The 12,455-nt window shown below is 48.5% G+C and overlaps 1 long non-coding RNA gene across 1 annotated transcript; it reads right to left on the bottom strand.

Moving 5' to 3' along the window:
* Positions 1-1,313: 1,313 nt before the first annotated feature.
* Positions 1,314-7,098, bottom strand: LOC121595481. The gene is made up of 4 exons (XR_006005178.1): positions 7,022-7,098; positions 5,941-6,936; positions 5,704-5,834; positions 1,314-4,246 (listed from the first exon to the last, which is right to left on the bottom strand). It is a non-coding gene; the product is annotated as an uncharacterized LOC121595481 (long non-coding RNA).
* Positions 7,099-12,455: the final 5,357 nt, after the last annotated feature.

The raw sequence follows: 12,455 nt of genomic DNA on the forward strand, positions 1-12,455 counted from the left end.
CTCGCTAGAAATGTCCTTTACCCGGCCATCCGGAGTTCGATGGCACAGGACAAGGACGAAGCGGGTAGCGGTGGCAGCAGCGATGACGATCACTCACGCATTCAACTCCGCCACAGTTTTCCTTTGCAGTTTCACTTTCACTTTCCACACTGCACAACCACAATCACTACCAGAGCGCGCGCGTGTGTGTGTGTGTCTGTATCTGTGCGCATAAAGGAAAACGCCGGCACATTTTACCGCTTATGCACATTCCGTGTGCCCAGGGAAAGGATATTTGCTGCTAGCATTTTCCCCAGCGCACGAGAGAGAGAGAGAGAGAGAGAGAGAGAGAGAGAGAGAGAGAGAGAAAGAGAGAGAGTGTGTGTTAGGATGCTCTTCGTCCTTCCTTTTGCGCCAAATGCGATCGAAGGGAAAACCTGTACCATGGGCTGGTATTTGTGAATGGTTTTGCATGGTTCCTGCGGGCGGGAAAAAACGTCGACAGTGTGAGCGAGTGAGACAGTATGCAGTGTGGTGGGAGAGAGAGAAATGAGAGCCCACCATTTATATACTTCGCTTGCGAGAAGCTCACCAACACACACACACACACACACACACGTTGTGGGCTGTAATGAGATCGTGGCTGTGTGCAAGAGAAGGAAACTGTGCCAAAAACTGGTCACAAGGCTTTTCCGGAGGCTCTTGGTTTACTGTCTCTCTCTCCCATACATGATCCATTTTCAACTGCTCTCGGTTTGTTTTTCCGTGTTCTGTACATAACGCTCTCTCGCTCGCTCCTTTCTTCTCTTTCGAACTGTGTCTTTCGTCCTGCTCACAGGACTGCACACACGCGGGGGTTGCCCTGCACGTTGTTAGGGCTGAAGCAAACGTGATGAGACCGGCTGCTGCTGCTGCTACCTTGCTGCAAGCTGCGTGGATATAACCACTATGTGATGCGTCCAAGCAGTCCACAGTGCTCCAAGCAGAATGTCTTTCCACGTGTGTGTGTGTGTCTTTGTGTGCACGTTTTCGAACGCAACGGTACATGGGCTAGAAGAAGATGCATCCTTCGCTCCACTGTGTGCGCGTCACTGCAAAAGAAAATGGAGAGAGATAGAAAGAGAGCGAGAGTTAGGGACAGTTGGTGCTGTTGGATGCCATTGCTGTACATAGTAAACCGACCGTTCGTTCGTATACTACACCTTTCGGTGGAGCAGTGCTGTGTGTATGTCGCCTGCTCGGTACATTGGAGGATGGAGGAAGGTGGTTTGCTCTTGAACTATAAAATACACCGAACGCAGCGCGCACCAGGGCAAACAACAAAGAAAGCATTCCTCCTTTGGGGGAGGGGGAGGGAGTTGATGCTTCGGCTCGTTGCAGTGGAATGGAGGCGGTGGTGCGAGTTGCTGCTGCTGCTGCTGCTGCTGCTGCTCTATATACCACATAGTACATCATGCTGTCATCGTTTTGTGGCCCGGACTGGGCCGGAATGGGGCTGGCGGGCAGAGAGGGAGAAAGAGGATGCTTCCGTGCTGCACATGGTGTTCGGGTCGGGTGGTGCGTTTGGAAGCGGGGGTAGGAAAAAGCGGCTGAGCGCTGGGCGCTGGGAAGGAAACGCGTTCAAATTGGTGAATAAGACGAGGACGACGCATGGGGGTTGTGTGTGTGTGTCCTTGGTGTGTGGGGCGGCGGTGCCGAAATGAACTCACGTTGAAAGTGAAAGCGACAGTGCCGGGCCGGGCAATGGCAAATGGCGCTCGGTTGCTCTGTGTGTGTGTGTGTGTAGGGCTATGCCAGGAGCAGGGGTTATAATAACGGAGAGATCAACAATGGGAAGAGAAAATAATAAGAAACAGGGAAAGGAGAGGGGAGGAGGCAGCGGAAGAAGGACGATAGCTAGGACAGTAGCAGCAGCAGCAGCAGCAGCAGAAGCAGCATCACCAGCAGTAGCAATTCGTAGCTGCGCTTTCGTTCGCCGGCACGGCACGACATTTGGTGCGCTGTGGAAAGCGGAAATGGGCGAACTTTCTGCTTTCGTTAGAAGGCCTCTTGTTGATTTGTAGGACGGACGGAGCTGAAATGTGGCACAACGGATGGAATTGGGTTGCTACACCGCGCTTTGGCCATCCCCTCCAGCGTTCATTTCACTGTCTCCGAGGCTCCGGGGGGCTTATCGCCCAGCTTCAATAACCCTGCCAGCGTACAGGCCCGGAGGCCGCTTTTCCTGGACGGTTGATGCGTGTCGCATTCGATTCGCCCCGAGGCATATTGGATGCTTTGTGTGCGATAGAAATATTTGCAACGAAAGATGATGAACACATATTTTCTTCGCCTTTCATGCCGGCTTTCACCCAGCAAAGCATTGGTTCGCCGTGAGACTTGTTGACTCGCATGCGAAAACAGAACGCCAGCCAGCCAAAAACTAGAATAGCAAACAAATGCAAATTCGATCGTCTTTCGAGCGATCTCATCTGAATCATTGGGGGGGTTAGTGTGTGTGTGTGTGTGTGTGCGAAATTCGCTTCAGAATTCTTCATCAGCGTTTGAGCGATGCTTCGCGACGGATTAGTCTTGTGAGCAGCCTCGCTTGGTCCTCCCATTTTTTTCAATATCCGCTTGCCACTTTTGATGCCTTTTAATCAAGCCTTGTCTATGCGCAACCTTGCTGTCGATTGATGCGTTCTTTCGGGAGGAAGCGTGCTGTTAAACACTACGAACCCCAGACCATTCCGGTAGCTTCGTTTTTTGCAAGGTGTGGGTAATAATGTTGCCTCGTATAGTTTAAATATTATCAAACCATGCTGCAGCCGCTGCCCGCTGCGTATTTGCGTTTGGCAGGCGCACGGGAACAGTAACAACGCACAATCTGTTCCACGTTCCACTGGCGATCAGAGTGGAACCAGAGGGTGGGTGGTACCACCAGCCGATTGGAATTTGATGTAACGAAAAGATGAAAAATATATATTCCAGTTGCCGGTGGGTGTAGGAGGGTGGTTGAATTTTGGAAATTTGAAACTCGCGCCAAGCGGAGTACGCAACAACCGGGTGCGGTGCTGGAAAGGAAAGAATTAATGGCGTAATGGTTGCTGCTGGTGCGGATGCTGCTGCTGCTGCTACTATTACGCAACCCTCTCGTTGTGTTTGGTTGGTTTGCGCTTTTCCGGGAAAATTGGTGCCAGGGAAATGTTTCATTTTTCCAATTGGTAGGGCACGGGGGAGGCGGGGGTCGATCGTGCGTAGTGAAAGAAAGAAGCGAAAGTCCTTGGGAAAGAAAGGGTTGAGCCGCGCGGCGTTGGGTTAGGCGAATTGCTTTGTGTCTGCGCTTGGATGGATGAAATTGGAAATGGAGTGAGAGAAAGAGAGAGGGATGATGTTCCTGTGTGCGTGTGCCTGTGTGTTTGTTTAATCAAATGCCTCTTCCCGTGGCTGATCTGGCAGGTTCCATCCAGTCGGTTCCGCATGGAAATGATTAATTTTAGAATACACAGCAGTTGGTACGCGAAAAATGTATCCTCATCGTTGCCATTGTTTCTGCAATAATAAACAACTATATAGTGAAAAATCATTCAGATAATAAAATCTTATCAAATTAATGAAAGAATAACACTTCTTATTGCGTGCGCTTCATTGCGCTACTTACCCGCTTCTTCCAGCAGCAGCCGGGTAGATGAGTAGGTTAACAGGTTTTTCTAAAATCCTACTAACGGAAACACTCCACACCGTATGACGAAACGCAATGCTCGAGTGCCGTCCAGGTCCTTACGGTCCAAGAGTCAAGTGTTGTGTGTTGCTCTTTTCAGCATGCAGCCATTCCCTGCTGCTGGAAGGACAGATGGGAGTTAACAAATAAGAAGTAAAAAATGTCCCACTCACCAACCGTTAAAGAGTTTCGCTTGACATTCGTACACTAAGAACTCGCCTCCGAACGCAGCCGCGTATGTGCGGTGTGTACCTCGAAATAAATAAAAAAGTAACCGCAAGAACAGGCACGCTGAAGTGCAATTGAAACCCGCCGGCGAATAAGGATGCTCCAAAAAGAATCGCTACTTGCTGGACCCGGCCCCCGCGGCTCGAGAGGGCTTCAGGATGGAGGGTTTAGGAAAGGAAAAATACCAAAAAAAAAAAGGAAAACGTAAATAAATGTTGCATTTCCGCTCGTTATAACAAGCTTCAAAAGATTGTGCCTTTTTTCGGGTTTGCTTTGGCGAATGCCCACCGTACAGACGCCACACACAGGGCCACTTGCATTGTACGCATTTGTTCGTTTCTTCGTTCGTTCGTTGGCGAAAAAGGGAAAGAAAGAGAGAAGGAAAGAAAAGTTATACCATGAAGGATGCGGAACGGACCAAGAAAAACCTTCCCCTCTGTGTCTCATAATTTATTACTTTTTTTGCGGCAAAAAAACCCTTCGCGCCGTACCGGCTGAAAGGGAAAGTTTTGTCCTGGCGGGTCTGTTTTCCAACTCCCCTCCCCGGAGGACGCGATTCTTTCCCGAGTTGGGTCCCTTCCCGCATTGACAATCACAACAAGAAGCGTGAGCAGTATCGGTAGCAGTAGTAGTAGTAGTAGTAGAAATAGTCCCACTCACTTGTACACTTTGGCGGTTCGCGAAGAACGGGGGACAGTGGGAGCAGTGGCAGCAGTTTCAAGGAACCGGCAAATAAGTGGCCCGACACGCTCCCGAAAGAGTTATATTTCTTGGAACGTTTTCGGGTTAGCCGTTGCGTAGCTCGCAACTCGGCAAGTCCCTTGGAATGCCTGTCCCCAATGATGTCGCTTTGCCGCGAGTGGCGTTTTTTTTTCGTTCCATCCACAGGCACTGTCGCTGCTATGCCACACACACACACGGCGCAAGGACGTGAAAAATGGCAACCGTTTCGTATTTGGGTTTGGATGCAAACTTTCGAACGAACTAGCGACTGCCAATACTACCCGGTTCCTCGGTAGTGGTTTATTATTTGGTTCGTTTTCACGTCAAACCGAAGTTTGTGCAACCTTTGGGGTCGGATGTGGCCCTCGCTTGGGTTTGTTAAATTAATGTTCAGCTTTTTCGCGTTGCAAAAGGGACTACAAGGGGCTGCAGGTTTTCCGAACGGACGAATCGAATCGCGAACGCAGGAATTATGTTGACACGGAAGTAAGGGGGGTTTCTCGAGGCCGGAAATAAGCATTTTATGGGGAACGTTTGCGTCTAACAAATTGTTGCAAAAATGTCCAAGAGAACTGATTCCACAGTCACTATCGACTGGCGGTTACACCCTAGCGTGTAAGGTAAGCATTAGAAAATTACGTTGTCGGTTTGCCCGAGCGTGCGTAACGCTCCGCAAAAGGTCAGCTAAGCGCATTCTAACCAACGCAGTACTGTAAAGCAGGTGCGGTTTTAGAGCAATAAGATAGGATCATTCGGGGGTAATATAAAGCCCTGCGGTGCTACAAATGCAAGTTGATAACATTAACGCTGGCTGCCCACACGACCAGTGCTGTATCTCTCAGGTGGGAGCGTAATAATACCAGCTCGGGTGCTGTAAATCTGGCCGCTACCGTAGAACGATCACCCGAGGCCCTACCCGCCGCCCAAATGCCAAAGGTTAGCCAGAATAGGCCACCCAGTGCGAAAATAGACTGACTGCCTGCTACCGTGACTCCTCGCAGCCACCCTTTTTTCTGTGTGCGATGAATGTTCCGTTCCGTCACTAGTAGTGCAATAATCATAAAAGTAATTACCTCCTGTTTTTGTACAGAAATCCCCCACCATCCCCACGCCTTCGGGGCCAACTACCGGAACCTGGGATACTGAGGTGGTGGGAGGGAAGCGAAGTGCCGCACTCGGTCGTCCAGCCGCAACGCTGGTAACGCTGTAAATGTTGAAAGCTTTTGTATAGTCATAAAAATTAGTTTTAATAACCGAGGGTTTGCTGGTGCGTTTTACCATTGTGCGACGTAGAGTGGTGTGTGTCTTACCTCCTTCCAACTCGGTCTAAAGGCTTTGTGCGTGCGTGAGTGCGTAAATCGAGCCGTTGTTCTATGCTCCGGGGTGTATCCACCACCACCTGGTACGGTGGTGGTCCGCCTTTCCCTCTCCCTCCTCATCTTGTCTCCCGGGTGGCTATGAAAGCTCTTCCTAATCAGACATCCGGCGGCATATCCGATTACGACGATTGCTACGGATTTCGGGACAGAAAATTAATCCACCCCGAAAAGAAGGGCCACTCCATCTCCATTCTTTGCTTCTTCCCCTTGCACCAGAGGGAGCCTTCTAAAACCGGTGATAAACCTGCACATGCTTGCTGGTGTTAGTTAGAATTGACGATGTGGGTGTGGGTGAGGGGTGAAGCTCGGAGGTCATTTGATATTAATTTGCAGAAGCTTAATTTTTACGCCGTTGCACTATGGAAACTAGCCGGCTTAAGGAGTGGGACGGTTGGTGCGCTTCTAGCACAAGCTGGTGCTGGAGGAGATGGTTTACAGGACATTACATCTGCCCGGGTTTTTGGGGCAGTGTGTGGAACATGGAAGCAACATTTCGTGTTAATGGCTAGCTAAAACCCTGCAGCTTGTTGTTGCAAACGACATTAGTATGTTGTACTACTTCTTTTTTTTTAGTTTGTCCTTTTTTCTCTCCGTACAATAGGCAAATGGGTCCCGGGCCCTGGACTGGCTTGGTGAGGTGGCTTTTGCTAGTGACCTCCTCGATGGACGATGTTGAGTTGTTAGTTTTTCAGTAGCACTTTTTCTTGCCGAAGTTAATTGCTAACGGAAATCCCTTGCGATTGGTTAACCCTACTAGTTGAACATTAGTTTTCAATTACGCAGCTTTTTCGTTGGGACCCGCTGGCACCGCTCTGGTTTTTGGTGTAAAACAGCACTGGACTGGGTTGATGGTCTCGTTCTGCAGGTGCGACGATGCTCCGGAGGAATGCTTTTTAATATCCTTTTTAAGCCGTTTTGATGATGATTCTAAAAAATGTGAATAGTTTTTTGGGTAACGTTTGTATAGCTTATGAGCTGGGAGGGATTTTGGAAGCAGTTTGGAGTGATTTACCATGATTTTTTGAGAGTTTTGTCGCAGGCAGCGTAATTTCAACAACATCAACATTTAAGTAAACAAGCGGTCTGTTTACTGTGGGGACTGTCAAATTATCTAGTCACCTTGATTTTGTCAACGCTGCAGAAGCGTTACAGCTCGTTACGCAGGTAACGCTTTCGTCCTGTGATCCTTTCTTGGCTTTATCTGTGGGTTTTAGCGTGCTGGAAAGCTGAAGAAAATTATCCTATATCAAAGAAAAGGCAAAATAACAGAAAATGCCGAATAAAAATGTGTTTCATTTGCTTTTTGAGTCTTTTTTCTCTCCCCAAATCCTGCTCTGCTCCGATCGGATAAGAACCAGGAACTAGCAATCCGATCAGCGATGCCCATCACTCGCCGAATTAAATCAAGATGGCTCGAAATTGTTTACCTTTTTCAGTGCAGTGATGGAAGTGAAATTGCAAAATTTACTCGCGCCGTGCTAGTGCTACGAAAGTTTACATTCGCCTTACCTTTTCTAATAAGATTAGGGTAAAATTAGTATTTTGTGGCAAAACAGTTACCGAAAGACGCGAGTAAAGTGTGCGGTGTGCGGTGTTCGGTTGGTTTCGCATCACTATTGTGCCGTCCTGGTCGTCCCCGGTCCCGGGATTGTTGGAGGTTGGAATTTGCGGGAACGAGGAAAAGATTAGGCAAAATTTCAATTATTAGTTGCAATCATTCTTCCACCCGCCTATCATTCATCAGTAAAAAAATGGCACCTTAAACTAATTCGTCACTGGGTTTTTCTTCCTCTCGATTACAGATCTCATCGACGAGTGGTGGTGCCGCCCCATTGCTGTAGCTGTGAAAGGTATGTGAAGAAGAATGGAGGAAAAGATGTACGGTCCCTGTGGCACTTTGCCGGTGAGAAATCAAAGCATTTGAGTGTCAATGTGTATGAGACCGATTGGCAAATAGGCGGGTTTGGAGCGAAGTAAATTGGCCCCAGGAAGTGTATTGCCGGTGCTCTCACGAATGTAATGTCCAACCGAGAAAATTAGCTGAGCTTTGGAAATGAAATGCGATTAAAGATTAGCATAACAACATTGCGGGAAAAAGCCCGGAGTTGCCTACCGAAAATTGGTTCCGATTTTTGGGCTGACGTCGGCAGTTTAGCAGCAAGAGGATGAAGCAAGCCTGTGTGGAACAACTGCTGGGTGCAGACTACCATTGAAGCTTTCAGATCCTTCCGCAGAATTGTAGTAGTTGAACTGATTGTTACATTTTAGGGAAACATCTTAAATTATTATTATTTCTAGCCGAAAGTATAACCACAACATTGATTCTTCTGAAGCCATCCTTTTTTTCTTCTTCAAACAACCGCATGATAAATGTGTGAAAATAACGCCTCAACAGTCCATCAATATTTCAACCCCTTTTGCTGTAAACAAAACGAAAAAAACAAATCCTTGGAAAAGGGCAGCACCGCTTAACCGAAACACACCGAACGTGCTGCTAATGATGATTGTTTCTTTAAGTTTGAAGTTTTAATTACTGCGCCAGCGTCAACCTAGAGCACACAATCCACCGGACACGACTGTTTGGTTCTAAGAGTGATCCCTACCCCTCCAGGCCCGGGCCCGGCGACGCCGATGCATGTCAGACGTCTATTAGACGACGAACCCGGCAAACCATATTGCCGCGCGTGAGATTTCATTATTTGATAGCGAGAAGTTTTTCGGAGATTTGCTTCACGCTCGCAAACGCTCGGTTCGTTCCAGTGTGCCGTAGGTGCCAGCTTTGCCATAGTAGTAACCCGACACTCACTGAGTGTGTTAAGTTTAACGCGTCTCGAAACAATTCTGTTATCGGAGGATTTGTTTTTGTTTCTGGGACTGCTTAGAAGGTAATAATGAACAACTTTTGGCTGGTTTAGGCACTGCATCACCATGATTTAAGTTTAGTAAAACAAAAACAAAAACATTTGGAATGAGCTGTACTTGTTCTACGAATCGTTTCGTTTGATGTTCTCCTTTTCCTGTCAAATGCATTCCCACTGTCTCATTATTTGTTAAGCTACTAATCCTTTCCCCCTTAGTTTTTTAGAATGTTGATTCTCCGACTTACAAACGGTTGCGTCCAATTTTACCTTTGAAACTCCGATGGTGGTGTACGCAATCGACGGAATACAGCGCAATCCTTACGCAAAAGGGAGAAAATCCGGTTTTCTTACACGCACCCTTGGTTCTGGCTTTGGCACCAAATCATGCACCCAGCGCCAGGGAAGAAGGCCAGCGCACGTGCGTCCCGCTCCCGGGTTCGGTAATTATACCACCGTTAGGTGTGTGTGTGTGGTGCCACTCGTTCCCATTCATCGTTGAAGGGTGCGTTCCTTGTTTTCGAGCGTTTGTGTTGCCTATTTTCGACAACACTGTCTTATCGATCGGTTAGCACAAATGCACGAAACGCACGTTGAAGTCTTGAAGAAGAGAGAGAGAGAGAGGGACACTCATCAAATTGCACTGAGCTGGGCTGAGATTGTGTGGTACCATGCCGCCTGTACTAAGAAGCACAAACAAAATAGGTTGTTTCGTTCTTTTACTGCGTACGTTCATTATGCATTTCCTTCGCGTTTCCGGCATTTGCGCGTTTTACGCACACGTTTAGCAGCCCTACTGGAGAGAACAACAGCTCGCGGCACGGCACAGCTAGTTGCAAGTATAATTAAACAAGTAGCAGTAGCAGCGCCGCAACAGAAAACAAACCTCGACAAATGCGCGCGCGACAACAGCAGAAACGCGTAACAAACAGCACGCGGCACAGCAATGGCGTGGCAGTCAGCAGCTACACACCACGAATGCGCGTATGCGTTATTCTTTCCCTCGCTTTCTTAGCGCATGGTTTTGGTCAATTTTCTTCAGCTAGAAAGAGGGGGGCATCGTTATACATATTTAAATAGTGTCGCGCTAGCCAAGCACCAAGCCAGGGACTTCAGCCGCTCGTGCCCGATCGACCCTTTTGCCGCGGCCAATCTAATGTAAAGCAACCAAACCGGAAGGTGCACTCCGGTATGATGGCCAACGTTTCTTCTAATGGCGGACGAAGTGAGCCTCGAGGGTTGGGAATTAGTTGCGTATAATTAACCTAATTAGCAAAATAGGGGGAAAATGTGTCTTTCTTTGGTGGTGGTGGTGGTGGTGGTCGTACGCAAATGAATGCGCCCCGTTGCACAAAGAGCGAGCGCAAAAGCGAAAAGAATAGAAGGGAGCGCTTGGTTCTGATACGGAATTGGAGTGTTTTGAATTTTTAATGTACTTTAAACGAGGCTTTGTTTTTCTTATTGGAAAGTTAATTTATTAACCTACTTTATAAACAATCGGAAAACAAATTAAAATTACTTATCTGTTTGTTATGTTATATACTTTTAGGTACTTGTTTCTGGGAACCATTCCAACCAAAGCACGAAACAGCTGCATTTATATGTACCGCGGAACATTTATCGAACAGCTTCTTCCTACGCTTGGCAATCCCAATGCCAAGGCACGTTGGCTCTGTCTGCACTCTCCACGCGGTGCGTGTGTGCATTTTTTGTTCCATCCCAACGCACCAATTCCGAAGGCGCACAGTGTGCGTGATGAATCTTTCTTCCTCAATCCTCCACCTTGGAGCCTACGGGGACACACGCATTCGGTGTGCGTGCGTGCTAGGGCGAACGGCACTAGCGCACACCACCTTACACCTGCTCCTGCAAGAGAGCGAGTCACACGCTAAGTGGAGAGAATTCGGGGAAAAACGGGATAGAAAAACAGCACCACCAGAAAAGGAAGAAGGATTTGTGTTGGCAAAAGCCGTCCCTGCGTGGAGACCGTTTGCCACTAGCGGGAGCGGGAGCGGCGCTTAGATTCGATGGCGCACGGGAATGGGAAACGCACTCTCGCCATTGCGAATGCGTTTGAAATGCGCATGAACCGATAAAATGACGCACAAACGCACCACCACCATCAAGACTACTACACTTGCAGCAGGGAAGGTAGTCCCAGGCCGGGCAGGTCATCGAGTGGTGCAGGAATGTAGCAGAGAGGGGAGGGGAGGCGGAGGGGCATAGGCATAGGAGCTAGGCCGGCCATGCTGGTTGCGTTTTTTGGGGCAGCGCGCTTGAACCAAGCACCGTTTTTCAAGGCGTACAAAAGCAAAGGGGTTTCGGTGAGTGGTAGAGGGAGAGATTGTGCGTCTCGCTACTTGGTGCCTACCAACCCACTCTCCTTGCCCCCCCCAAAAAAACGAACGAAACATAAAACCATCATGAAAAGCCTTGTTTCGCCTAACGGGAGCGGACGGACTCTTTTTGTGACACAGCAAAGGCCCACAAGGCTTCGGTTTTTTGCTCCACTGACTGGCTAGACCGTTTTGAACATTCTAGGCCGGTAAGCCCGTTGTCGTACGGATTCGGAGAGTTTTCGGCAATGCTCTCTATCCCAGCGGGATAGAGCGTACTTTTCATCCACTTTGTCTTCGTCTCATCTATTTCTAGTGTGCTTCCCTTTCCTTTCCTCCAATGCACGGGCAGCGCATCGTGATCATTCCCGCAAGAAACAGCCCGTCCAAATTGGATTCTTCCAAGGACCTTTCCTTCATTTCCTTTGTGTTTTGTGTGGCCCTTGCGCTGCAGAGCACACAAAACCCGGCGGTCCACTTCGAGTGGGATCCTCCGCCCTTGTGTACGCAATTTTTCCACGCGCTTGGTGGACTTGCATTGTGTGCGCTGTACGCATGGTGCTTTTTTTTTTGTTCCTCCGGAGTGCCTCTTCACAGGGGCACACGCGTACACACTGCGTGCACAGGGTGTGTATTAAAGGACATAGAGATGCTTTGCTTTGTCTTCGAGAAATCCTGAACTGATAACAGTCCCATCGCTCTTGATGTTTTACAGCAAGAGAAAAGAAAGCATCTAACGGTGAATATGGGATGTTTTTAATGGGTGAATGCTCCTTTCTCCTGCTGCCGGTCAAGTGCATTTGCTAAGTTTGGAGACACTAGGGAGTGTCTACTTATCCCTGGGAGGGATGATTTTGTGTTCTGGTTAGGACGATGTGTGCCTATAATAAAAACACGTATCCCTTCCAGCGATGTCCATCGACCGTAGCTTCCCCGGGGTAGCAAGCTATTACGATGACAATCTTTCGAACAGTTTTGCTGCAAGAGAGCTCGGGGCACCAACGAAAAGCGTTATACTTTTGTAGACTAGTGATGGAAAACGTGAAGTTTTCGTCGGAATCAGCTTCTGGAATTGATTCCGGAATCTGCTCCGGAATCGGAACCGGATCCAAAGTCGGCTCCGGAATCGGAACCGAAGTCGGTTCCTTAATTGGCTCGGGAAGCGGGACTGGAATCGGCTCCGGAATCAGAATCGGCTTCGGAATCGGCTCCAGAATCGGAATCGGTTTCGGAATCGGAATTGGCTCCGAAA

Source organism: Anopheles merus, chromosome 3R (assembly GCF_017562075.2).
Source record: "Anopheles merus strain MAF chromosome 3R, AmerM5.1, whole genome shotgun sequence".
Taxonomy (NCBI): domain Eukaryota; kingdom Metazoa; phylum Arthropoda; class Insecta; order Diptera; family Culicidae; genus Anopheles; species Anopheles merus.